This window comes from Theropithecus gelada, chromosome 11 (genome assembly GCF_003255815.1).
Source record: "Theropithecus gelada isolate Dixy chromosome 11, Tgel_1.0, whole genome shotgun sequence".
NCBI lineage: Eukaryota > Metazoa > Chordata > Mammalia > Primates > Cercopithecidae > Theropithecus > Theropithecus gelada.
This window is the reverse complement of record NC_037679.1, coordinates 45909350-45935865: the sequence shown is the minus strand read 5'-3', so window position 1 is coordinate 45935865 and position 26516 is coordinate 45909350. Positions and strand designations below refer to the sequence as shown.

General features: G+C 34.8%; 1 protein-coding gene across 1 annotated transcript in view; it reads left to right on the top strand.

Annotated features, from left to right (window-relative positions):
- MGAT4C (MGAT4 family member C) overlaps window positions 1–26516 on the top strand; it is a 912166-nt gene that overhangs the window by 112591 nt on the left and 773059 nt on the right. The window lies entirely within an intron of this gene.

The window sequence follows — 26516 nt, the reverse complement described above, 5'->3', positions numbered from 1 at the left end:
TTCTACTTATGGCTAGCCAATTTTCCCAGCACCATTTATTAAATAGGGAATCCTTTCCCCATTTCTTGTTTCTCTCAGGTTTGTCAAAGATCAGATGGCTGTAGATGTGTGGTATTATTTCTGAGGACTCTGTTCTGTTCCATTGCTCTATATCTCTGTTTTGGTACCAGTACCATGCTGTTTTGGTTACTGTAACCTTGTAGTATAGTTTGAAGTCAGGTAGCGTGATGCCTCCAGCTTTGTTCTTTTGACTTAGGATTGTCTTGGAGATGCGGGCTCTTTTTTGGTTCCATATGAACTTTAAAGCAGTTTTTTCCAATTCTGTGAAGAAACTCATTGGTAGCTTGATGGAGATGGCATTGAATCTATAAATAACCTTGGGCAGTATCCAGAACCTACAAAGAACTCAAACAAATTTACAAGAAAAAAACAAACAACCCCATCAAAAAGTGGGCAAAGGATATGAACAGACATTTCTCCAAAGAAGACATTCATACAGCCAACAGACACATGAAAAAAGGCTCATCATCACTGGCCATCAGAGAAATGCAAATCAAAACCACAATGAGATACCATCTCACACCAGTTAGAATGGTGATCATTAAAAAGTCAGGAAACAACAGGTGCTGGAGAGGATGTGGAGAAACAGGAGCACTTTTACACTGTTGGTGGGATTGTAAACTAGTTCAACCATTATGGAAAACAGTATGGCGATTCCTCAAGGATCTAGAACTAGATGTACCATATGACCCAGCCATCCCATTACTGGGTATATACCCAAAGGATTATAAATTATGCTGCTATACAGACACATGCACACGTATGTTTATTGGGGCACTATTCACAATAGCAAAGACTTGGAATCAACCCAAATGTCCATCAGTGACAGACTGGATTAAGAAAATATGGCACATATACACCATGGAATACTATGCAGCCATAAAAAAGGATGAATTTGTGTCCTTTGTAGGGACATGGATGCAGCTGGAAACCATCATTCTTAGCAAACTATCACAAGAACAGAAAACCAAACACCGCATGTTCTCACTCATAGGTGGGAACTGAACAATGAGATCACTTGGACTCGGGAAGGGGAACATCACACACCGGGGCCTATCATGGGGAGGGGAGAGCGGGGAGGGATTGCATTGGGAGTTATACCTGATGTAAATGACGAGTTGATGGGTGCTGATGAGTTGATGGGTGCAGCACACCAACATGGCACAAGTATACATATGTAACAAACCTGCACATTATGCACATGTACCCTAGAACTCAAAGTATAATAAAAAAAAAAAAAAGATAACCCCATCCTTAGACATTGTGTGACTGCTGCTGCATGAGAGACACAGGTGAGACAAACACTGACTTGCTGAGCCAACTTAACTGCTGAGTTCATGAACAAAATAATTGATGGCTACCATTTTAAGCTACTGTTTGGGGCGTTTATACCACAATAGGTAACCAACACAAGAACTATTGAACTACTGAGAACATTTGTTTGTTCAATTGTTTAGAAAAAACATAAACAATGGGTCAGTTATAGAGTTTATTTTACCATCATGGTTTAGATCAGGGTTTCTCAACAATGGTGTATTGACATTTAAAGCCAGGCAATTTTGTTGTGGGGGGCTTGCCTGTGCATTGTAGGCAGTTTAACAGCATCATTGGCTTGTATCAATAGAGAATACAACCTTCCCATCCCCAATTATGACCAAGAAAAATGTCTACAGACACTGCCAAATGTCTTCTGGGGATGAAATTTCTCCTGATTAAAATAACTGGTTAACATAAATTTGCAGAAAGGATGGTAAGGAAAAAGAAACCTGGAAGAGTATAAAACTTTCTAACCTAATTAGCCAAAAATTTATATCAAATTGCCCAATAATAAACTGTGAAGAAGAAACAGTATTGAAACAAGAATGTTCTAGAATTAGATGCTATTTGCAAAATCATCAAAATATTCACGCTACTCGTATATATATAAGTATACAAAATTAGGTCTCCATTAAGTTATGGATTTGTTGAGGCCACCTTGAGTTTTATTTCTTGCACTTTTTTCCTCTTATATCATGTTTCAGCTGATTTTTTAAGTTATCTTCCATTGTTTCAATAAAAACAATTTTATAAATTAATGACTTTCCAAGAGATGAGATTTTATTTTCTCTCAGAAAACCTCACAACTTAGCATTTTAGGCTTTTGAAATACTTATCAGGAAACAATCACTAATTGAGACTAAGAAAATATGCTATGTATTTCTGACAGCATAATCTACTTCTTCAAAATTTTGAAGATAATTGCAAGGTCACCTACAATTCAGAAAGGAAATAACATTAGAACTGTTAGTCATGGAAAAGGAACAAAGAGGTTAGGATTAAAGGTGAAGGAACACTAAGTTTTAATACAAAATTCATACTTTCTCTTATAGTATCAATGTTTTAAATTATTGACATGATTATTCTGTTTTTCCAAATTTTATTGAATTTATATTCTTATGTAAGATGTTTAAGAATGAACTGTGTGCAGTTTGTTGTAATTTGTCATATTTGCGTCAAATTTGTCTTTCTAAGCAATTTTTGTAATAATTATAATTACAAGTTTTCTTCTTATGTCTCTTTTTTTAAAAAAAAATTTTGCTGTAAGGCAATTCTAAGGGAAATCCGTTGGCCAAAAAGAGAGAGCAACATTTGATTATTTTTTCCCATTCTGAGGTCAGTTTCAATTGCTGGTTGTCACAAACCATGAGAAATCATGATTGTGTCAAAGCAAACTCATTTTCATTATTAGAGCAAATCTATCACTACTACAATGACAACAGCTTAGAGTATAGCATATAGTGCTAGGAGGAGAGAAGAATCAACTGCATATTTAAAGGGCAGGAAATACCGGAACCCTCCCCAAACTAGCATATTTTTGTTTACAGTGGAAGTCCAGGTAAACTAGTGTCTTATCCTAGTCTCAACTTAACTTTCAAATATATGAAACACTATCTTTCACTTGGTAATTGACATCTCCCTATTGTAAGGCATGTATCTGTCGTCAATTGATGGCTAACACTTATCGGAGCAATAGGACATTTGTTGCATAGAGCATTCAAATAGATTAAATCCATTTTTCTCTTTTCTACAAACTTTGTATAGTGCAATGACATATGAATCAATTGGTAAACTATTAATAACTTCTAGATGAGTTTATCCCCTTCATTTTTCAGAAGGGAAAGGAATCAAAGAGCTGAATAGATACAGCATGCCAGTACATTTACCCTTTCACTGCTTTTCATTTTAATATTACTATCTTTTTTGCAAGGGCAAGATACTAAATAAGATGAGATGATTTATATTTTGCCATGTTAGGTTTCAAAGATTAATGAACACCACCAAAATGAATAAAAAAGGATAATATGAAGTAGAGTCAACTTATGAAGCAGAGGTAGTAGTTAATATATAAAGTAAAATTGCACTGTTGTCCAACAAAATGGTTTATTTCTTAATTTTTATGTTTATTTGAATTAATTTGGCACAAATTCAAGAGTTTTAATTAATAGTAAATTAATGTCCTTTTTAATGTTTATACGTTCCTCCTTTATGGGATGACTGATGGTTTATAAACACCTTTGGCAATTAGTGGGCAGTTTACTCTATCTTTTGGAAAACCAGTGGGACTATTTTTCACAATAGTAACAAACAAATTATAGCATACCAACATATTATATAGTTATCTACCTGAAACAACAGATCTTACATTGTAAGTAGATTAACTAATTTCAAGTAGATAAATTGAAGCAAATAATAACACAATTTATAGTTTTGTTTGTTCTTTCCTTTTCAGAAACACAACAAAACTACTTGATTTAAAAGTACATTTTTGTAAAAGACCAATATTTTCCCTTTTGAAATTTAGTTAACATGATTACTAAACTTTAACCATTCATACACAGAATAATAATCTAAAACTGATGCTGATCTAAGACATCAAATAAGTCTAGCTAAAGTATATTGTAGTGACAGAGTAAAAGGAGTAGACTTCCTTAGATATGTGTACAGTAAATATTGTTTAGGAAAAGAAAAGAGCACAAGAATAATGCTTAATAGCCTAAGTGTAGAAATCTGTCAGATTTGAGATTGAAGCTTGGGTCTGAAATTTTTTTGTTCTGTGATTATGCCTTGATGTTTGCACAAACCACAACATGGAGCAAGATTGACTCTCTAAAAGTTTAAACTTTTTATTCCAGTATAATTTACACACAGAAAAACATACAGCTTGGTGGTTTGCACAAACACCAAACAATAATGTAATCAGCACCCAGATGAAGAAACAGAGCATAACCAACAGCCAGAATCTTCCCTTATGCTCCTCACCCATCAGCTACTGCCACTCCCTCTCCAAGAATAGCCTCTACTTTAATTTCTAAGTGGACAAATTAGCATGCTTGCTTTTTTCTTTTTTTGTTTTCTTGGTATGGTAGTTTAAGAAAAAAAATTATAGAATAAAGTATGTTTATATAATAGAAAAGACAGCTGTTATAACTGAAATTCAGATTCTTGAAACCTTGTTTAAAAGATTGTGTGTGGGAGTAAACATGTCTGAATAAATTAGTGTTATTGTTATATCATTACCCACTTTTAAAAGCAAAGGGCTATTTAGGAATTATCATATATAATTATACAAAGTTTGATTTAAACATAATGAGATAAGTTTCCATGTGACATGGTGAAATTATCACAACTTCTAATTATTTCTCAAATATGCTATATGTTATGGAGTGAACTTAAGAAAAGTTTCTGTTCATTCATGGTTAAAGCCCTCTTTTTCTAACTCCTCATATAATAGCTATTTTGTTTTTAATATCTTCTTAAATAATTTCTCTCTTATTCTCTTTACATCTTTCTTCTCCCTCCCTCCCTCCCTTCCTTCCTTCCTTCCTTCCTTCCTTTCTTCCTTCCTTTTTCCCTTTCACCTCTTTCCTCACTCCTTCTCTGTATTACTCCATTTTCACACTACTGATAAAGACATACCGGAGACTGGGTAATTTATAAAGAAAAAGAGGTTTAATGAACTCACAGTTCTACGTGGCTGGGAAGGCCTCACAATCATGGTGGAAGGTGACAGGCATGTCTTACATGGTGGCAGGCAAAGAGCAAATGAAGAGCCAAGTGAAAGGAGTTCCCCCTTACAAAATCATCAGATTTTGTGAAACTTATTCACTACCACAGGAACAGTATGGAGAAAACCACCCCCACGATTCAGTTATCTCCCAATGGATCCCTCCCACAACACATGGGAATTAGGGGAGCTACAATTCAAGATGAGATTTGGGTGGGGACACAGCCAAACGATATCACTGTTTGCCTCCCTGCTTTGTATATATTTACTGTGAATTAACCACATATCAAATACTGAGGTAGACACTGAGAATATAACACGAGAACATTAGTATACTTGTCTTCAAAGTGCAACCCATATAAAGAGGTAGAAGAGACTTAAGCCAACAGAAAGTAAAATGCTAACCTGCATTTTGGTAAAAATACTGAAGTGTTTTCTCTCTGTCTTTATTTTGTCCCTTGATTTCCATAACTGGAATAGATGTCCTTTATCCATCCAATGGATGCCTATCAGATTTAACTTTCTAACAAAAATTTACAGTTAAATTTTTGTTAACACAATAATAAAATTTAGTGCTGTTGCATAGTATATGAAATTTCTGCAATGCTCATGAGGACTCACATGATGCAATAAAACATACTATGTGTAAACCATTTTCTAATATGCTTCTAGCATACCTGTCTACATCACAGATCAATAATTTAATAAATGTTTAAAATGTGAATTAATAACTAAAGGGGCCTCTAAAATACATAATAGTGTAATACATAAGTCTGTAGGCACTGGAGCCTAAAGTCAAATCTTTGCTCCTTCACTTTCAAGCTATGGGACTTTGGAAAAGTTACTAAAATTATTCAAGCCTCAGATTCCTCATCCTTAAAATAGAGATATCAGTGGTGCTGACTTCATAGAACTTTTTAAGAAAATAAAATGAACTCATACATATAAAACTACTAATACATTGTAAAAGCTCAGAAAATAGTTTAGCTAATATTTTTGCATTTCATAACTATTCATTTCATAACTTTACTCAATATTTTCATAAAACTACCCTTTCTTGTAGCACATGGTCTTCCAAAAGTTAAAAAAAAAATACACATCTTTACTATAGAGATATAAGCCTTTATAATTCCACAAATATTAATTTGTAACAGATGCATGCATTATGATGTGAGAACCCAAAAAGATGAATGAATATTTTCAGGATAAGATGATACATCTTCAGAGGGTAGGGTCAGCCTAATAGTTGTTGGCTGAATGTTCAACAGCTGTTTGAACATATTGTCATTTGGGAGAAAAAAGAACCAATTCATCAAAATCAACAATACTCACAGAGGGAGTTGTACAGTCTCACAGCTACCTTAATATCAAATCTACTCTTAAAAAAGCAACATTTAAACCATCTGTTGTACATAAGAAGACACAAGTTAACAATAACACTGTTATTTTCAACGTAAATAGAATTACTTAATGTAATCGTATAAATAGCATGGTGTGTGTGTGTGTGCGTGCGTGCACGTGCGCATGCATGTGTGCAACCTTACGTATTTGAGTGGAACAATTCCATAAAGATTAAGTAGAATCAAAACTGGGTCTACAGACACTTTCAGAATAAATAGTAGACAATTACAGATGGACTAAAATGTCACAATGGTAAACTTTTAACAAAATTTCTATCCATGAAATGATTTTATCAATGCTTATTATTAGTCTTATAGGGGAAGGATGGCTTTTTGCTTTCTGGCTTAATGTCTATAAATCGATACGTATTAGGTGATGAAAAAATAAAGACTCTGTTAGAGAATGGAGCCAGAGGAGGCAAAATTGTCTACAATTGGCAGCTACGTTTTTTGTGTGAACTCAATGGAGCTTTTCCTTCCTGGTACCTGACTTGAGACTACAAGCACCCTGACTACTCAATTCATACCTTCTTCAAAATTAATTTTGTTTCTGCTGTGGCTAGAAGATGGATATATTTTAAAAACTCAAGTTAGTGATTCATGCTTTAAAAAAAGCCAGTTTTCCAAAATAATAGTTTTGTCATGAGTCACAGTGACATCAGATGGCACAAAAACTTTGTCAAGTGGATCTTACTCAAGAGATTTTCTCCTGTTGACTTATACAAACTGTCTGAAGATTTTCTTATTTTTTATGGTTAGGCATTGATTATATTCTTTGTGGTTAGAGAACTGATAAACATCTTAATTTTGGAAAACAATTTTTTCCTCCCTATGCCATCCTTTATTTATTTTTATTTTTTGAGTTAGAATGTTCTATTTTATTGTTGCAGGATAAAGAAGAGTAAATTCTGTATGTATACATTGCAAAAATATTTCAACTTTTAAAAATTATGGATGTATTTTAAATATATTATATGTTTATAAGTTATTTATTCTCCGAATGTATCTTTTATTATAATATTAAACTAATTATCTTCTCACTTAATAAATAAATGAAATAGGAAGCTGCCACAAATTTAGAATCTAAAGGGTTTATCGTATATGTAGGTACTTATGTAACATAAGAAATTATCACCAGCACATGGCAATATATAAAAATTAAATTATTCTCTATTTAAAATTGTAGTGTCTGCTCCCAGAGCAGGACAGATTTTGTGGGAATATGATCTGTGCAGTTAAACAGTCCCCACAGTTAAAAGGTCATCATAGTTTATGGCTCTGCTATTGTTGTTGTTTTGAGATTCTTAATAATTGTTAACAAAGGGTTTCACATTTTCATTTTGCACTGGGTTATTCAAATGGTGTGTCTGGCTCTGATACAAAATAACAAACCTATGAAACATACCAAACTCTCTGCTTTTGTGTAATTTAATATATTAGCAATTTAATTTTAAAATATTGGCTTAATAACTAAATTTGTGAGATGAAAGTCTGTATTGTTTTCATATTTTTCTTCCATTTATCCTTTATTCCAAATTACTAGAGATTTTATGCTACTGAACTAAAAATGTTGTACTACTTAAAAGAAAAAAAATTGTAAGAACCAAGAACCAATTTTTAATTAGTGTTAACAGTGTAGTGACCATCTATACACAAAATCTTGACTACACATTTGTGATTATTTCCAAAACTATGTGGTAGATCTGTTTTAGTATACTGACGGAATCCTCTTTCTTAGGCCAATGTGCCCATCTCCCAGTAAATATGAGTATTGGTTGCCAATGTTCAAGTTTAGCCCTTCCCCAGCTCCTGGTACTGGCAGCCAAGATGGCAACTCAAGAGAGCCAGGTGTAGACTTTACCTTAGATGAATCTTTACTGCCTTTTGGCTCTTTCTCTATTCCCATACTGTTTCTCTTCCTACATTGAGTCAATAAATTATTAGTATTGTTTTATAATTAATTTATATTTTTACTTCAAATTTTTGGGGGTACACGCGGGTTTTGGATACATGGACGTTCTTTAGTGGTGATTTCTAAGATTTTGGTGTACTTGTCACCTGAGCAGTGTACACTGTATCCAATATGTAGTCTTTTATCTCTCAATCCCCTCCCATCCTTCCCCATCTGAGTCCTCAAAGTCCATTATATCATTCTTATGCATTTGCATCCTCATAGCTTTGCTCCCATTTGTGAGAACATATGATATTTAGTTTTCCATTCCTGAGTTACTTCAGTTAGAATAATGGTTTCCAGCTCCATCAAAGTTGCTACAAAAGACATTATTTTATTCCTTTTTATGGCTGAGTAGTATTGCATGGTGTATATATACCACATTTTCTTTATCCACCCATTGGTTGATGGGCATTTAAGCTGGTTCCATATATTTGCAATTACGAATTGTGCTGCTAGAAACGTGTGTGAATGTGTCTTTTTCGTATAATGACTTTTTTTCCTTTGGGTAGATACCCAGTAGTGGGATTGCTGGATCGAGTGGCACTTCTACTTTTAGTTCTTTAAGGAATCTCCATACTCTTTTCCATAGTGGTTGCATTAGTTTACACATTCCCACCAGCAGTGAAAATTGTTCCCGTTTCACCATATCCAGATGAAAATTAAAACCACAATGAGATACCACCTTACTCTTGCAAGAATGGTCATAATTAAAAAGTCAAAAGAGTCAATACATTATTACACCCAAGTCCCTTCTCAGGCTTGGTTTCTAATTTAAGTCAAACATGCACTTAAGAAAATTTAAGTGTTATGGAAGCTGATGTAAGACAGCTCATATCCCTAGCAGTGGAACCAGAGACAATTATGAATAACTTTAAAGAAATTGCTTAATAGAAAGGTTGCACAAGAGTATCATACTGCCCACCTCAGAGGTTCAAGAGTATTTATTACATCTTTATCAGCATTGACTGTGAATGTACAAAAAAAGAAGAGGGGTGGCCATTTTAATAGTGAAAACAGGCATCTCACTTTCAATGTAATTTACTATACTTCAACGACTAGTGAAGTTGGAATGTTTCTAATATGTCTATTGATAATTCTTATGAGTTCTTCAGATTTTTATGAGGATAGAAGTAGAAATTAGTATTATTTATTCCATAATAAAAATAATGATCTCATAATCACCTTTCTTTGAAGGATAATTTTACCGAGGTTAGTGATTAATAACTCTTAGTTGTCACTGATATCAGAAAAAAGTAACTGGTTTCAACTTGAAGAGCAAAGACACTTTCGTGTGTATACAAGAGTTTTATGCCATCCAAGTGTATTAACACAAATGAAGTCAATTTCTACATTTTTTCCTGCAAATCTAAAAAACAAGAAAACTATCTTTTCAGGTGATTATAATGAGGTCTTTGGGACTCTCAAGGTCCCTTTAGTGATTCAGAATCTATAGTTAGGAATACTTATTTTAAAATGTTCAAGCAGGGAGGGAAGTTTCCTGCTTGTAATTCCAACACTTTGAGAGGACAAGGTGGGAGGACAGGCCAAGAGTTTGAGACCAGCCTGGGCAACATAGAAGATCTAATCTCTATAATACATACATACATACATACATATGCAAAATAAAAGTGTTCAAAACATAATCACAAATCTTCTATATCTGCTTATGGTAAAAATAATGTTTCTTAGGTATATAAATGTCAAGATTTTTTTTCTAATACTTCTGATTCTAAGTACAAAAATGACCTGATTATTATAATTTTATTACCAATATTCATAAATGCTAGAAATACAAAATAAATGATAAAGATTTGTATTAGTACATTTTCATGCTGCTGATAAAGACATACCTGAGACTGGGCAATTTACAAAAGAAAGAGGCTTAATGGAGTTACACTTCCACGTGCCTAGGGAAGCCTCACAATCATGGTGAAAGGCAAGGAGGAACAAGTCAAGTCTTACATGGCTGGCCTCAGGCAAGAGAGAGTTTGTGCATGGAAAATTCCTCTTATAAAACCATCAGTTCTCATGAGACTTATTCACTGTCACAAGAACAGAATGAGAAAGACCTGTACCCATAATTCAATTACCTCCCACTGGGTCCCTCTCACAGCACCTTGGAATTCAAGATGAGATTTGGGTGGGGATACAGCCAATCCATATTATTCTGCCCCTGGCCCCTTCCAAATCTCATGTCCTCACATTTCAAAACTAATCATGCCCTCCCAACAAACCGTCCCCCAAATCTTAACTCATTTCAGCATTAACTCAAAAGTCCATAGTCCAGCATTTCATCTGAGATAAGGCAAGTCCCTTCTACCTATGAGCCAGTAAAAGTAAAAGCAAGTTAGTTACTTCATAGATACAGTGCGGGTACAGGCGTTGGGTAAATACAGCCATTCTAAATGTGAGAAATTGGCCAAAACAAAGAGGCTACAGGCCCCATGAAAGTCCAAAATCTGGTGGGGCCATCACATCTTTAGGCTCCAAAATGATCTCCTTTGACTTTTTTTTTCTCATATCCAGGTTATGCTGATGCAAGAGGTTAGTTCCCATGGTCTTGGGCAGCTTCACCCCTGTGGTTATGCAGGGTGCAGCCTTCCTCCTGGCTGCTTTCAAGGGCTAGCATTTAGGGTCTGTGGCTTTTCCACGTGCACAATGCAAGCTGCCAGTGGATCTACCATTATGGGGTCTGAAGGACAGTGGCTGTCTTATCACAGCTCCACTAGGTGGTGCCCCAGAGGAATTCTGTATGGGAGCTCCAACTCCACATTTCCGTTCTGCACTGCCCTAGCAGACATTCTACATGAGGGACCTACCCTTGCAGCAAACTTCCGCCTGGACCTCCAGGCATTTCCATACATCCTCTTAAATCTAAGCAAAGGTTCCTAAACCCCAGTTCTTGACTTCTGTGCTCCTGCAGGCTCTACACCACTTGGAAACTGCCAACATTTGAGGCTTGCACTCTCTGAAGTCATGGCCCAAGCTGTATTTTAGCCTCTTTTAGTCATGGCTGGAACAACTGGGATGCAGGGCACCAAGTCCCTAAACTGCACACAGCAGGGCAGGGGGACCCTGTGCCTGGCCCATGAAACTACTTTTGCCTCCTAGGCCTCTGGGCCTGTGGTGGAAGTGGCTTCCATGAAGACCTCTGATATGTCCTGGAGATGTTTTTCCCATTGTCTTGGGGATTAACATTCGGCTCCTTGTTACTTATGCAAATTTCTGCAGCTGACTTGAATGTCTCCTCTAAAAATGGGATTTTCTTTTCTATCACGTTGTCAGGCTGCAGATTTTCTGAACTTTTATGCTCTGCTTCCCTTATAAAAATGAAAGCATTCATCAACACCCAAGTCACATCTTGAATGTTTTGCTGCTTAAAAACTTCTCCTGCCAGGTCAGGAATTGAGGCTCATGACTGTAATCCCAGAATTTTGGGAGGCTGAGGTATATGGATTGGCAGAGCTCAGGAGTTTAGGACCAGCTTGGGCAACACAGTGAAACCCCATCTCTACTAAAATACAAAATAATTAGCATAGCATGGCAGTGTGTGCCTTTAACCTCAGCTACTTGGGAGGCCAAAGCAGGAGAAACACTTGAACCTGGGAGGTGGAGGTTGCAACAAGCCAAGATTGTGCCACTGCACTCCAGCATGTGTGATAGAGCGAGACTCCATCTCAAAAGAAAAAAAAAAGAAAAGAAAGAAAAAGAAAAAGAAAAATTCCTCCTCCAGATACCCTAAATCACTTCTCTCAAGTTCAAAGTTTCACAAGTCTCCAGGACAGGGGCAAAATGCTGTCAGTCTCTTTTCTAAAATATAACTAGATCACCTTTGCTCCAGTTCTCAACAAGTTCCTCTTTTCCATCTGAGACCACCTCAGCCTATACTTTATTTTCCATATTGCTATCAGCATTTTGGGCAAAGCCATTCAACAGTCTCTAGGAAGTTCCAAACTTTCCCACATTTTCCTGTCTTCTTCTGAGCCCTCCAAACTGTTTCAACCTCTGCCTATTACGCAGTTCCAAAGTCACTTCTAAAATTTTGCATATCTTTTCAGTGGTTCCCACTTTACTGGTACCAATTTACTGTATTAGTCAGTTTTCACACTGCTGATAAAGACATACCCAAGACTGGGCAATTTACAAACGAAAGAGGTTTAAAGGACTTACAGTTTTACATGGCTGAAGAAGCCCCACCATCATGGCAGAAGGCAAGGAAGAGCAAGTCACCTCTTACATGGATGGCAGCAGGCAAAGAGAGATAGCTTGTGCAGGGAAACTTCCTCTTATAAAACCATTCCATCTAATGAGACTTATTCACTATCACTAGAACAGCATGGGAAAGACCTGCCCCCATGATTCAATTACCTCCCACCACGTTCCTCCCACAACACGTGGGAATTCGAGATGAGATTTGGGCAGGGGCACAGCCAAATCATATTATGAGTATTTCAGTCAAATGAAAGATTTTAAAAGGATGACATAGTCTGGTGGTTTTTGTTTTTGTTTTTGTTTTTCCCTTTTGCCATTTGGGGATTCCAGGGCAATTTATTATTTAGGGCATAATAATGTCATTCCTTGAAATAAGAGACTCCATTGAGGTCTCTGTCTTGCTTCTATGGTGGTTAAATAATGTATTATAAATGGGAAATTAATATTTTATTATAAAAACTAGTATAAGGCCAGACGTGGTGGCTCATGCCTGTAAACCTAGACCTTTGGGAGGCTAAGGCAGGAGGATTTCTTGAACCCTGGAGTTTGCAACCAGCATGGGCAAAATAGAGAGACCCTGTCTCCATTTAAAAACTAAAGAATAAAAAAAAATTAAAACCTAACATGAAATGAATGAAAAGTTATTTTCTTATTATTTGTTGAACATTACAATTAAAATAGTTCTACAAAACCCAACTTGATATTCTTATGTTAAAACTTACCATCTGGCCGGGCGCGGTGGCTCAAGCCTGTAATCCCAGCACTTTGGGAGGCCGAGACGGGCGGATCACGAGGTCAGGAGATCGAGACCATCCTGGCTAACACGGTGAAACCCCATCTCTACTAAAAAATACAAAAAAAAAAAACTAGCCGGGCGAGGTGGCGGGCGCCTGTAGTCCCAGCTACTCGGGAGGCTGAGGCAGGAGAATGGCATAAACCTGGGAGGCGGAGCTTGCAGTGAGCTGAGATCCGGCCACTGCACTCCAGCCTGGGTGACAGAGCGAGACTCCGTCTCAAAAAAAAAAAAAAAACTTACCATCTTCACGCAAATTAATTCTCTCCCTCAAATTCCCTGTCTTGCAATAAAAGTCACATTTTAATTTATCCAGTAAGACATAAAAAGTAGGTTTCTCCTTACATTACCTTCTTAATCCTTCTGCATCTATCCTTGTCTAAGATCATCACAGCAAGAACATATTTGTTTTGTTTTTCATCATACAAAACCTCTTTCTAAGAGTATTTAGTCTTCCCTTTTTGTGTATTGATGGAAGTAAGGCCTATTTTATGTACCTTGTTGTAGGATCATTACAACAAACAAAGAGATGAATTGAATGATTCTTGCCTCTACTTATATCCATTTATTCTACTGTACTAATCTACCTTTAAGAGAACTTCAATCAAAGCATCATACATTGAAAAGGAATTCTAGATTGTGTTACATGACATCCTCTTTTCTCAGATAAGGATATAGTAGCTCACATAAGTGGAACTACTGTCTTATGACTTCTGTAATAGTTAGTATTGTCTTAAAAGCTCCCAATCCCCATTAATTATTTGTTACACTACATTGTATCTCCTCTTATATTTTGTCAAGCTCTCTAAAGTAACTTTGTGCTTCGTAAACATCAACGCTAAATTTTCTTTCCTAGAGTCTCCCAAATTTGTTTATATTTCATTTATTAAGCTTAATTCTAGATTATACTTTACCCTGATCCTTATAATTTTTTATTTAGGCACATTTGTTCATACATTACTTATAAAAATTTTACATTTTTGCCTTTCATAATATTTTCTTTACCTGGGATCCATTTTTTATTCTCCTAAATCCATCCTAGACTCCACCAGTTTTTCAGAGATCCAGTAGATTTTCAATTCTATTGTGAAATCTCCCCTAACGTTTCACTTTCCCTTCAGGTTTAACAATTCTTTGTAGTGTGCATCATGAAGTTTAGCATTCAATTATGTGCTTTCCCTTGACTAACCCAGCCTCTTAGTGGCAAATATCACAACCAATTGTATTTCATTTAAGTATTTGGAGGAAATGGATAGGTGGATAAATTAGATAGATAGATAGATAGATAGATAGATAGATAGATAGATAGATAGATAGATAATAGACAGATAGATAGGTAATTAGGGAGTTTAGAAAACCTTGGAAGACCAAAGTGTCTGTTTTGAAGTCTATGCTGACAGGGACAATGTTTTAAAAATATTGAGGCTATTCTGGAAAAGGCAATACTTACTTGCCCTGAACAAATCCCAGAATCAAAACAATGGTCTCACTTATTTGAATATGATAGGTGGGGCCTGGATAACATGCCTCCACCTTTTTACAAGAAAAGGTTACAAAGATGAATTCTTTATAATTTGAAAAGGTGGGAGACAAATATGGAAAGTTAACAAAAACAAGCTACTGCTTAATGTTAATGAAGAACAAGATATGAAAAATATTTGTGACAGTGACATGGCTGACATTGCAGGTGTGTCTACCTTGTTATCCCAAGAAGCATTTAAGTCTTAGTGGTAATATATCATGTGTTACACTCTTTCATACAGACAAGCTGGATTCAAAATTCTGCTCCATAGTGACTTGAGGCAAGAAAATTAATTTTACTACATGTTGCCAATCATGTTTACTCTCAACAAATGTTGGATAATAAAATTTGCCATATAAGGTGATTGTTATAACTGAAGGAAATAGCTTAAGTGCCCTGTGTAAATAGTAGGTGCTTCAAGACCTTGAATTTTTGTCCTTCTTTCTCCCTCATATGTTTTTCTATCGATATTTATTAATACAATGATGAGCACATAAAGTTAACCGAGATATTTCCTCTACTTTCTGATCAATAGATTTATTAATAAAAATTATAAAATAACTTGAAAGTTAGTTATAGTAAACATGTATTTGTTTTTTGTTTTTTGTTTTTTTTCCATCATACAAAAACCCCTTTCCAATAGTATTTACTCATCCCATTTTGTGTTTTGGTCAAAGGTAAGGGCTGTGTCACATAACAGAAGACAGAGAGGACTGTGTCTATCATTCTCTATCGAAGCATAGCCAAAGGCTGACCCATAGCTTGAATTAGGAGTAACGTTTTTCTTCCAAGGTGGTAAAACTTGATACCCAAGAATACAGATAACTTATTCAATGGGATAATAATTTTTTCATACATTCTTTAAAAAGTAAATGAAATAATTCACAGAGAGTACTTAGAGTCTTGAATATAGTAAAATATAATTATAATTAGCTCTTATTAATTTGATTATTTCCTTGTCCTAATTATTACTATTATATAATTACTGTAAAAGTCATACTGTCCTTGGTTACTTTAAGCAAATTGTGGTCTAAAACAGTTGTGTTTATACGGAAAGAAAGTAACAATAAAAGTAAGACAGTGGCTTCTGGAGCTTCCTTGGTACCTGTTTGTTCTGTCTTCTATAAATTTTGAGAACTTATGATAGATTCCCAATATTTAAGCCCTTTTGATGAAGTTAGCCAGAGTTAGAACCTATTGCTTATATACCAAAATCTCTAAGTGATTAAAAATGTGAAATAAGTTTGTCTTTGAGATTTTAAATAGAGGCACACATAGGAGATAATGTGGGTTAGGCTCCAGACAACAGCAATAAAGTGAATATCAAAATAAAGATAATCACACATTTTTTAATTTCCCAGTGTATATAAAAGTTATATTTTCTACTATACTGTTGTCCATTATGTGTGCAATAGCATTACATTTAAAAAACCAATATACCTACTTTAATTAAAAAATACTTTATTGCTAAAAAATGCTAGCAATCATTTGGGCCTTCAGTGAGTTGAATTTTTTTTGTTTTTGGAAGGACTTGCCTCAATGATGATGTCTGCTGACTGATCACGGTGGTGGTTGCTGAAAGCTGGAGTGGCTATAGTAATTTCTTAAAACCAAAAAAACAATTAAATTTGCCACATCTATTTACTCTTCCTTTTACAGAAGATTTCTCTATAGCATGTGATTGTGTTATATAGCATTTTACCCACAATAGAACTTTCAAAATTGGAACCAATCCTCTCCAATCCTGCCACAGATTTATTAATTATGTTTATTCTAAATTTTTTGTTGTCAATTCGAAACTGTTCATAGTATTTTTTCCAGCAGTTTGTTCCATCTCAAAAAAGCACTTTCTTTGCTCATCCATAAAAAGCACCTCCTTATCTATTTTCGTGTAATCACGAGATTTCAACAATTCAGTCACATATTCTTCTAGCTCTAGTTCTCTTGCCATTTTTACCACATCCACAATTACTTCCTCCACTGCAGACTTGAACGTCTAAAAATTGTCTATGAGGGTTGGAATCAACTTATTTCAAACTCCTATTAATACTGATATGTTGACCTCCATTCACAAATCATAAATGTTCTTACTGCCATTTATAAAAGTGAATTCTTTCTAGAAGGTTTTCAATATGCTTTGCCTTGATCTATCAGAGGATTATCTCTCTATGGAAGATATAATCTTAAAAATATATTTCTTAAATAATAAGACTTGAAAGTCTTCATCCATGAGCTGCAGAGTGAATGTGTCAGCAAGCATGCTGAGATTAAAAACATTAATCTCTTTGTACATCACAATCTCTTTGAGATTAAAAACATTAATCTCTTTGTACATCACCATCAGAGCTCTTGGGTGACCAGGAACACTGTCAATGAGTGGTAATATTTTGAAAAGAATCTCTTTTTCTGAGCAGTAGGTCTCAATAGTGGACTTTAAATATTCAATAAACCACACTCTAAACATGTGTGTCATTATCCAGGTTTTGTTTTCCATTTATACAGCACATGCAGAGTAGATTTAGCATTATTTTTAAGAGTTATAGGATTTCCAGAATGGTAAACGAGCATTGGCTTAAACTTAAAATCATTAGCCTTTAACAAGAGAGTCAGCCCAGCCTGTCCTTTGAAGCTTTGAATTCAGGAATTGATTTTTCCTTCATAGATATGACAGTACTAGACGGCATCTTCTTTTAAGATAAGGCTATTTCTTCTACATTGAAAATCTGGGCCAGGCCTGGTGGTGCACACCCATAATCCCAGGATTTTGGGAGGCCAAAGTGGGAGGATTGCTTGAACAAAGAAATTCAAGACCAGCCTGGGCAACATAGTAAGACCATATCTCAAAAGAATATCTATCTATCTATCTAGATAGATAGATAGATATATGTGTGTGTGTGTGTGTGTGTGTGTGTGTGTGTGTGGTGGCATGCACTTGCAAGACTCAGCTAGCTACTTGAGCGACTGAGAGACTGAGGTGGGAAGATCTCTTAAGCCCAGGGAGTTGAGGGCGTATGAACTGTGGTCATGCCACCGTACTCTTCCCTGGGCAACAGAGAAATACCTTATTTGAGAGAAAAAAAGTATGTTGTTTAGTGTAGCTATCTTCATCAGTGATCTTAGCTAGATCTTCCGGATAACTAGCTGCAGCTTCTACATCAGAACTTGCTGATTTAACTTTCAATTTTATGTTCTGGAGATGACTTTTTCTTAAACTTCATGAACCAACCTCTAACCCAGACCACTAAAACTTTCTCCATATCACCAATAAGGCTGTTCATTCTTATTATTCATGCATTCATTGGAGTAGCCCTTTTCATTTCCTTCAAAAAGTTTTCCCTTGTATTCACATATTGGCTATTTGGCACAAGAGGCCTACATTGCCGCCTGTTTGGGGTTTTGACATGTTTTGCTTCTAAGCTTACTCGTGTCTAGCTTTGACTTAAAGTGAGAGATGTGAAAATCTTTCTTTTACTTCAACCCTTAGAGATCATTGTAGGGTTACTAAATGGCCTAATTTCAATATTGCTGTATGTCAAGTACTAGGGAAGCCCAAGAGAAAGAGAGATTAGGAAACAGCTGGTTGGTGGAGCAGTGAGAACAAATATTAATAAAGTTTTACTTGTTCTCAAACTTGACTGTCTTATATGGGTATGGCTCATGGCACCCTAAAACGATTACGATAATAACATCGAAGATCAAAGATTGTTGATCAGAGATCACTATAACAGATATAATAATAATAAAAAAGTTGGAAAGATGATAAGAATTACCAAAATGTGACAGGGACATAAAGTGAGCACATGCTGTTGGAAAAACGGCATCATAGAGTTGTTCAATGCAGGGCTGCAACAAGCCCTTCGATTTGTAAAATAATCTAACATCTACAAAATGCAATGAAGTGAAGTATGGCAAAATTATGTATGCCTATACTAGAAAGCCTTGGGTTTATTTAATCATTAGTTGAATGTATCAATTTTATATTTTAAAGCATTTAATATTTCCATGATTCTCAAAGTGGATAGCACACATGAAAGAATACTATCACAAGGCTAGGTTTCTATTTAAGATCTTGAAACAATAGAGTAGTCTTATTTCCTGTTGTTAACTTTTTAATATATATTTTCTTATTGCATTTATATTTCTTGGAAAACTTTGCTGATATTTTGATAAAATTCACTTTCTCATTTGCCAGTTCTACAAGGTTGAGGAAACTCTCTACTATCAATAAAGCTTAATTTTCTTACTGTGAAAAAGAAATATAATGCTATTTTCTTCCTGGTGTATTTGTTTTTGGAACGAATCACATGAAGCATTATATACAATGTACTAAGCAATATTAGTCTTTTTAATAAAAATATTTGCAAGGATCAATACTTAGAATAACAAAGAAGTCTTAGTTTTAATTATTGAGGTATTCCACAGGAAAGTTATGGTCATTTAGTCTCCAATTTAATCAAAACATCTATTTTATTTCTGCTTCAGTAGATATAGATGTAACTGCAGGCACCCATTATTATTCATATGTAACCTTTTCTTGACTTTACTGAAAAATAATACTGTTAGAAGGGTACTTCATTTAAATTATATCCACTAGTTCCTTTGAGAGGTATTAGGTTAAGGCACAATCACAAGGCTGTGAAAAGCTTAATTTCCTTTACATGAAGTCTTACTGTATATGTACCTTACATTTTAGTGTATCAAGGGACAGGTAGTAATTTTGTGAACAATTTCACTTCTGTATGTTTATGTCTGAGCTCAAACACACACACACACACACACACACACACACAGAGTCTCTATCTCTAAAATTAACTCTGTTCTAGTCAATATATTATGTGACTTCCAACCAATATGTATGCTTTGATGACCTAAACTGCCATAAAAATTATGCATCAGTTTATGCTAAAGCCTAATATAAATATCTATCTATCTATCTATCTATCTATCTATCTATCTATCTACATTTGACCCTTGAACAACATAGATTTGAACTGCATAGGCCCAATTACACACATCTTTTTTTCAATAACAATTACATTAAGTGCGCCTGCCTCTCTTGCCTCCCATTCCACCTCCTCCACCTCTTTAGCCTCTGCCACCCGTGACACATCAAGACCTCTTTTTTCTCCTCCTCTTCAGTCTACTCAATGTGAAAACAATGAGGATGGGCCGGGTGCGGTGGCTCAAGCCTGTAATCCCAGCACTTTGGGAGGCTGAGACGGGCGGATCACAAGGTCAGGAGATCGAGACCATCCTGGCTAACCCAGTGAAACCCCGTCTCTACTTAAAAACATACAAAAAACTAGCCGGGCGAGGTGGCGGGCGCCTGTAGTCCCAGCTACTCGGGAGGCTGAGTCAGGAGAATGGCGTGAACCCGGGAGGCAGAGCTTGCAGTGAGCTGAGATCTGGCCACTGCACTCCAGCCTGGGTGACAGAGCGAGACTCTGTCTCAAGGAAAAAAAAACAACAAAAAAAAAAAGTGAGGATGAATACCTTTATGATGATCCACTTCCACGTGGTAAATATTTTTTTTTTATTTCCTTAATGTCACTTTTTCCTCTGCCTTACTTTATTGTAAGAATATGGTATATAACATAACATAAAATATGAGTTAATCTATTTTCTATGATATCAGGCATCCAATCAACAGTAGGCTATTAATAATTAAGTTTATGGAGGTATCAAAAATTAGGTACAGATTTTTTGGCTGCGCTGGGATTAAGAGCTCCTACCCCCATGTGGTTCAAGGTCAATTGCAAGTGCGTGCACACACACACACACACACAAAATCTTAACTCTGTTCTGGTCATATATTAAGTGACTTCAAATTAATATATACACTCTGATGACCTAAACTGACAAAAGTTATGTATCGGTTTATCATCAAAATCTAATCTAAAAGTATGTGAATAAATCTATATCTATATATATATATATATATATTTTCTTCTTGAAAGAAATGGAACTAATTGTCTCTTGCACAGCAGAAACAATCTAAGTGCAAATATTGCTAAAGCATATTGATTTTCTGACTGTAGGATTCATCATAATTGGATAGTAAAGTATCCTGTTTAATTTGCGGCAGTGTTGTCAGAAGTATGTAATTTAGAATTATATATTAAATGAATTTAAATAAGTCCCTTGGATTTATTTATTTATCTACCTCATTTGAATTAAACTGTCCTTCTGTATGGTAATGAGAAGATACAGAATTCCTATTTAATGATGAGGAATGATTAGAATTTTAACATTTCTTTTGGAATATAAATTAATTCTCTAGTTAGTAAAAAATGGAGACGAATATGCCTTGTTGCTCTAAAGTACTTAACACAGAATGCTATCTTGCCCATTAACTATAAGCTTACTGCCTCTTTTTCCTTGCATGTTTTTCTAATCAAGGACATACTTTCTGCCCTGAGGCACGTGGGAGTTTAGCAATTACTTGCAGCTCTAACACTAGGCAATTTCTTCTGGGACTGCAATCTGTTAGAGTTCAATTTTCTCAACCACAGACAAAATGATCAGAATGAATTCATTCCTTCAAAATGAAACCAAGTGAATAAACTAAATGTGATTGAAATGAACTTATGTGGCACTCATACATAAATCAACAGAATAACCCCCCACACAGCTCAGCTGTACATACTTATGATATGAGTTTCCTATTCTAGCAATTTTTGACAGTTTTTTGTCCTAATCCTCCAAAAAGCATATTTAAAATCGCAGTAAAGTTTAATATAAATGTACTAATTGTAATTTCATATAGATATTGCTGTCATGTAAAGAGATTGCATTACATTGCCTGCCCTCCAACATTAGAGATGTAACAGAGCTTCTGTAACAAAACTTTACTAATTCTGGTTGGCAACAAATGTTTTTGTATTTGCCAGTCTGTTAAGTTCACACACACACACATACACACACACACACACACACACACACAGACAATTTTTTTAGAAATTTGTACTTATTTAAGGATGAGAAAGGCTAAGTATTTTTTACTTGTATATTGGTCATTTATTTAGGATGTTTTGGTGAATCTATTCATACTCCTTTACAATCTTTCAGTTGAGTTTTTTTTTTTTCATTTTCTTTGTTCTTTGTAGCACTTTATCCCCATTTAAAGTATTGAGTCTCTTGTCATACGTGTTGCAAATATTTCTCAAGATTTAGCTATGACACAGATATACTACTCTAAAACAAATGATATAACAAATATGCAGGTTTATAAAACTATGTTTTGTTGCATTATTGCCACATGCTAGGAACTATAATTCACACAAATAGGGTGAACAGAGTACTGATTGGTTAAATATAATACATCTATTTAAGAGAATATGAGGTTATTACAAAGAATGAAGCAGATCTATTTGTGATATATAAGATACATTATAGGAGACAGACAATTCTGAAAAGGGATTTTAGGTGATAAGTAGACGTTAGGGGCAGGAATGAGAGTTTTATGTTTTATTATATAACCTTCAGTATTTTTAAAAATTTATTACAATCTACTTGCATTACCTTCATCACTGTCATCATCATTATCATCAACATTATCAACATAATTATTGCAGTTGTCATTGTGGTCATCATTATTCAAGTACAGAATTATTCTTATTTAGCTTTTAGTAACAAATTTATATTTAAATATAATTTATCATGTAACTTTTCTGGTTTTAGTTCTTGCAAAGAAAAAGATCTGAAATAGCAATAAGTTCTAAAGGGGAAGAGTGAGTGGGAGACACTTTGGGTGATTACATTTTGTATAACACCTTGGATAAATTTATATTCTGATTTTTCTGGGTGTGACTTTTTCTTTTGTCATGAAAATATTTTATTTTCAAGAGTCCCAATCATACTGTACATATAAAATGAAAAATTTAGACTTAGAAAAATTTAGGTTACCACTATATTCAGCTATCTATGATTTCCTGGCTGTTCCACTTTAATATCATCAATTAGTCAAGATTGCAGAAACACTCAGCATGTATGAATGGTAAAACGGCCAGACCGAAAAGCAAAACTGCATGAGTTTATGAGACTACAAACAGGGAGAAATATTGCATGTAATCTCTACTTTAGTGAATACATTTAGGAAATTTTAACCTATATTATACATAAGGTCATGATCTTTGGGTTACCAATCACCTATGTAGAACTCATGAAGCATCTGAAAGGATTGGTTGAATTGACAACCAAAGGAAATATTCCTTCTCAGATATAGGATTGACTACATTTATATCTGCATAATTTCAATTCCATAAAATAAGGGTTTATCAACTACACACTGCAAAATTTGAGGAAGTTAGATAACGAATCAGAGAGCGAAAGACAGAGGGAGAGCACTTGTTAGGAACAGGTTGTCTTCTAATATTTATTTGTCTGGTGATTTTCCATAGTTCAGAATATAGCTTTCTTACTTATAGATTTGAAATTTGATTTTGTCTTCACACTAAAAGCAGATTTATTTTTGTTTAGTGGGCTCATATCAAAAAAAAAAAAAACCTCATGAGAATGATGCTAACTAATCATAATGCCACATGACCAGTGTTATTTTGATCTAGACAGACACACAAGGGAAGCTAAATCAAAATCCGAAGCTTGTACGAATATCACAGCTTTGGAATATAGAAAGTAAATTTAAGATTAATGCAGAAACTAAAATAACCTGTTTCATTCCTTTCCTTCAAATGAGATGGTCTTAAAAAATGGCACTGGCATTTGCAGAATTCGTTCAATGAATATTTTGCATCCACCTCCAAAAAGGGATGGACATGCCAACAGAATCATATTTCTCAAAGGCCTTTGCTTAAAGCTTACTTATGGTGAAATAGTGCTTGAGATGACTGTTCTGGCTTTTACTTAATTATTTATTTATTATAAAGAAATTGGTTAGCTATTCTCATCTTTTGACTAACCAATTTTTTTTAGTTTTTAATTTTTGTGGGTATCTGGTAGGTGTTCATGAGATATTTTGATATAAGCATGCAACGTGTAATAATTATATTAGGTAAAATGGGGTATCCATTACCTCAGGTATTTATTCTTTGTGCTACAAACAATCCAATTACACTTTTTTTTTTTAATTTTTTTTATTTTTATTTTTTGAGTCTCACTCTGTTGCCAGGCTGGAAGGCTGGAGTGCAGTGGTATGATCTTGGCTCACTGCAACTTCTGCCTTCTGATTTCAAGCAATTCTCCTGCCTCAGCCTCCTGAGTAGTTCGGACTACAGGTGCGCACCACCATGCCTAGCTAATTTTTTTGCATTTTTAATAGAGACGAGGTTTCACCGTGTCGCTTAGGAAGATCTTGCTCTCCTGACCTCGTGATCTGCCCACTTCAGTCTCCTGAAGTGCTGGGATTACAAGTGTAAGCCCCCATGCCTGGCCTGTACTCTTTCAGCTATTTTTTAATGTACAATTAAATTCTTGTTGATGATAGTCACCCTGTTGTTCTATTCAAATACTAGATTTTATTCATTTTTTTCTATTTTTTTTTGTACCTATTAACTATACACACCTTCACTCTCCCACCCCCTAACTACCTGTCCTAGCCTCTGGTAACCATCATTCTACTCTCTGTGTTGATGAATTCGATTGTTTTGATTTTTAGATCCCACAAATAAGTGAGAATATGTGATGTTTGTCTTTCTGTGCCTGGCCTTTTCACTTAACATAATGTTTCTCAGTTTCATCCACGTTGTTGCAAATAACACAATCTCATTCTTTCTTGTGGATGTATAGTACTCCATTGCGTATATGCACCACATCTTCTTTATTTATTCATACATCGATGGACATTTAGGATACTTTGAAATTTTTGCTATTGTGAACAGCACAACAACAAATATTGGGGTATAGATATCTCTCCATATTCTAACTTCCCTTATTTGGAGTATATACTCAGCAGTGGGATTGCTGGATCATATGATAGCTCTACTTTTAGATTTTGAGGAATCTCCAAACAGTTCTCTATAGTTGTTGTAATAATTTACCTTTTTACCAACAGTGTACAAGGGTTCCTTTTTATCTACTTCCTCGCCAGCATTTTTTATTGCCTGTCTTTTGGACAAAAGCCATTTTAACCGGGATGAGATGATATTGTGGTTTTGGTTCGCATTCTGCTGATAATCAATGATGTTAAACACCTTTTCATATGTATGTTTGCCATTTGCATGTCTTCTTTTGAGAAATGTCTGTTCAAATCTTCTGTCCAGTTTTTAATCAGGCTACTAGATTTTTTCCTATAGAGTTGTTTGAGCTGCTTATATATCCTGTTTATTAATCCTTTGTCAGATTGCAAATATTTCCCCCCCATTCTGTGAATTGCCTCTTCACTTTGTTAATTGTCTCCTTTGCTGCTTTGAAGCCTTTTAATTTGATGCGATCCCATTTGTTCATTTTTGCCTTGATTGCCTGTGATTTGGAGGCATTACTTAGGAAATGTTTTGCCCAGACCAACGTTCCAGGGAGCTGCCCAGAGGTTTTCTTGTGGTAGTTTCAAACTCTGAGGTCTTAGATTTCAGTCTTTAATCTTTAATCCATTTCTATTTGATTTTTGTATATGGTGAAAGACAGGAGTCTTGTTTCATTATTCTGCTTATATACAACAATTCCTTTCTTATGTGTAAATAACTTTGATCATTCAAATACTATTGGAATGGGAAGATTACAATCACTTCTAACGTGACCCTGATATGACATATTTTTAGCATTTTCAAATAATTTTGAAAGATATATCTCATTTGAATTACATCAATCAAAGAAACAATACATCAAATTATGCAAATACTAGTAATGTACTAATTCTGCAATTGTTACAAGAAAATTCAATTCCTATTCTCTAATAGCTCACTCTAAATATTTTTGCAGCTCTGGTTCTCTAATGTCAAGATACACATAATAATCACAAAATTATTTTAAAAGTTATTTTAAGGGAAACAGATTTAATGATAGCCTCCACGTTTTGTCATGTTTAGAATTTATTTTGGACATATAAAAAAAGCCATTTATAAAAAGTACAGTAGAAAAAGAAAAATGACTAGCTTACCAAGGGTAATTGATGTAGAGGTGGTAAACAGTGCAGAGAAAAGAAGATCTGAAATATTTGAGTTAAGATTCACTAAAAAAGAGCTGGAAAGAAGCTGACGGGTAATGAATGTCATTATTGTCTAAAGCTCTCAGACATTTAGACATTAGTATTTGTTGGCAAAACAAAAACTAACTGATGAGATTTCAAAACAGAATGAAGAAGACTTCTAGGGATTTTATGCTAGACATGAGGCGTACAATTATATCTCCTAATGAGACATAAATAAAAATATTTTATGATTGAAACAACCCAAAATTGAAAATTTCTCTCCATTACTTAGAATTTTTAGTTAAATATGACCAGCTAGAAAATGACAGTAAAATAAAACTGATTACATTTCTTTAATCTTGTTACATTTTCTTTGCTTCTAAAATTTACAACTATCATCTAATTGTTTTTCAAGAATAACTCATTTATTGTCTATCTGTATACCAAACGA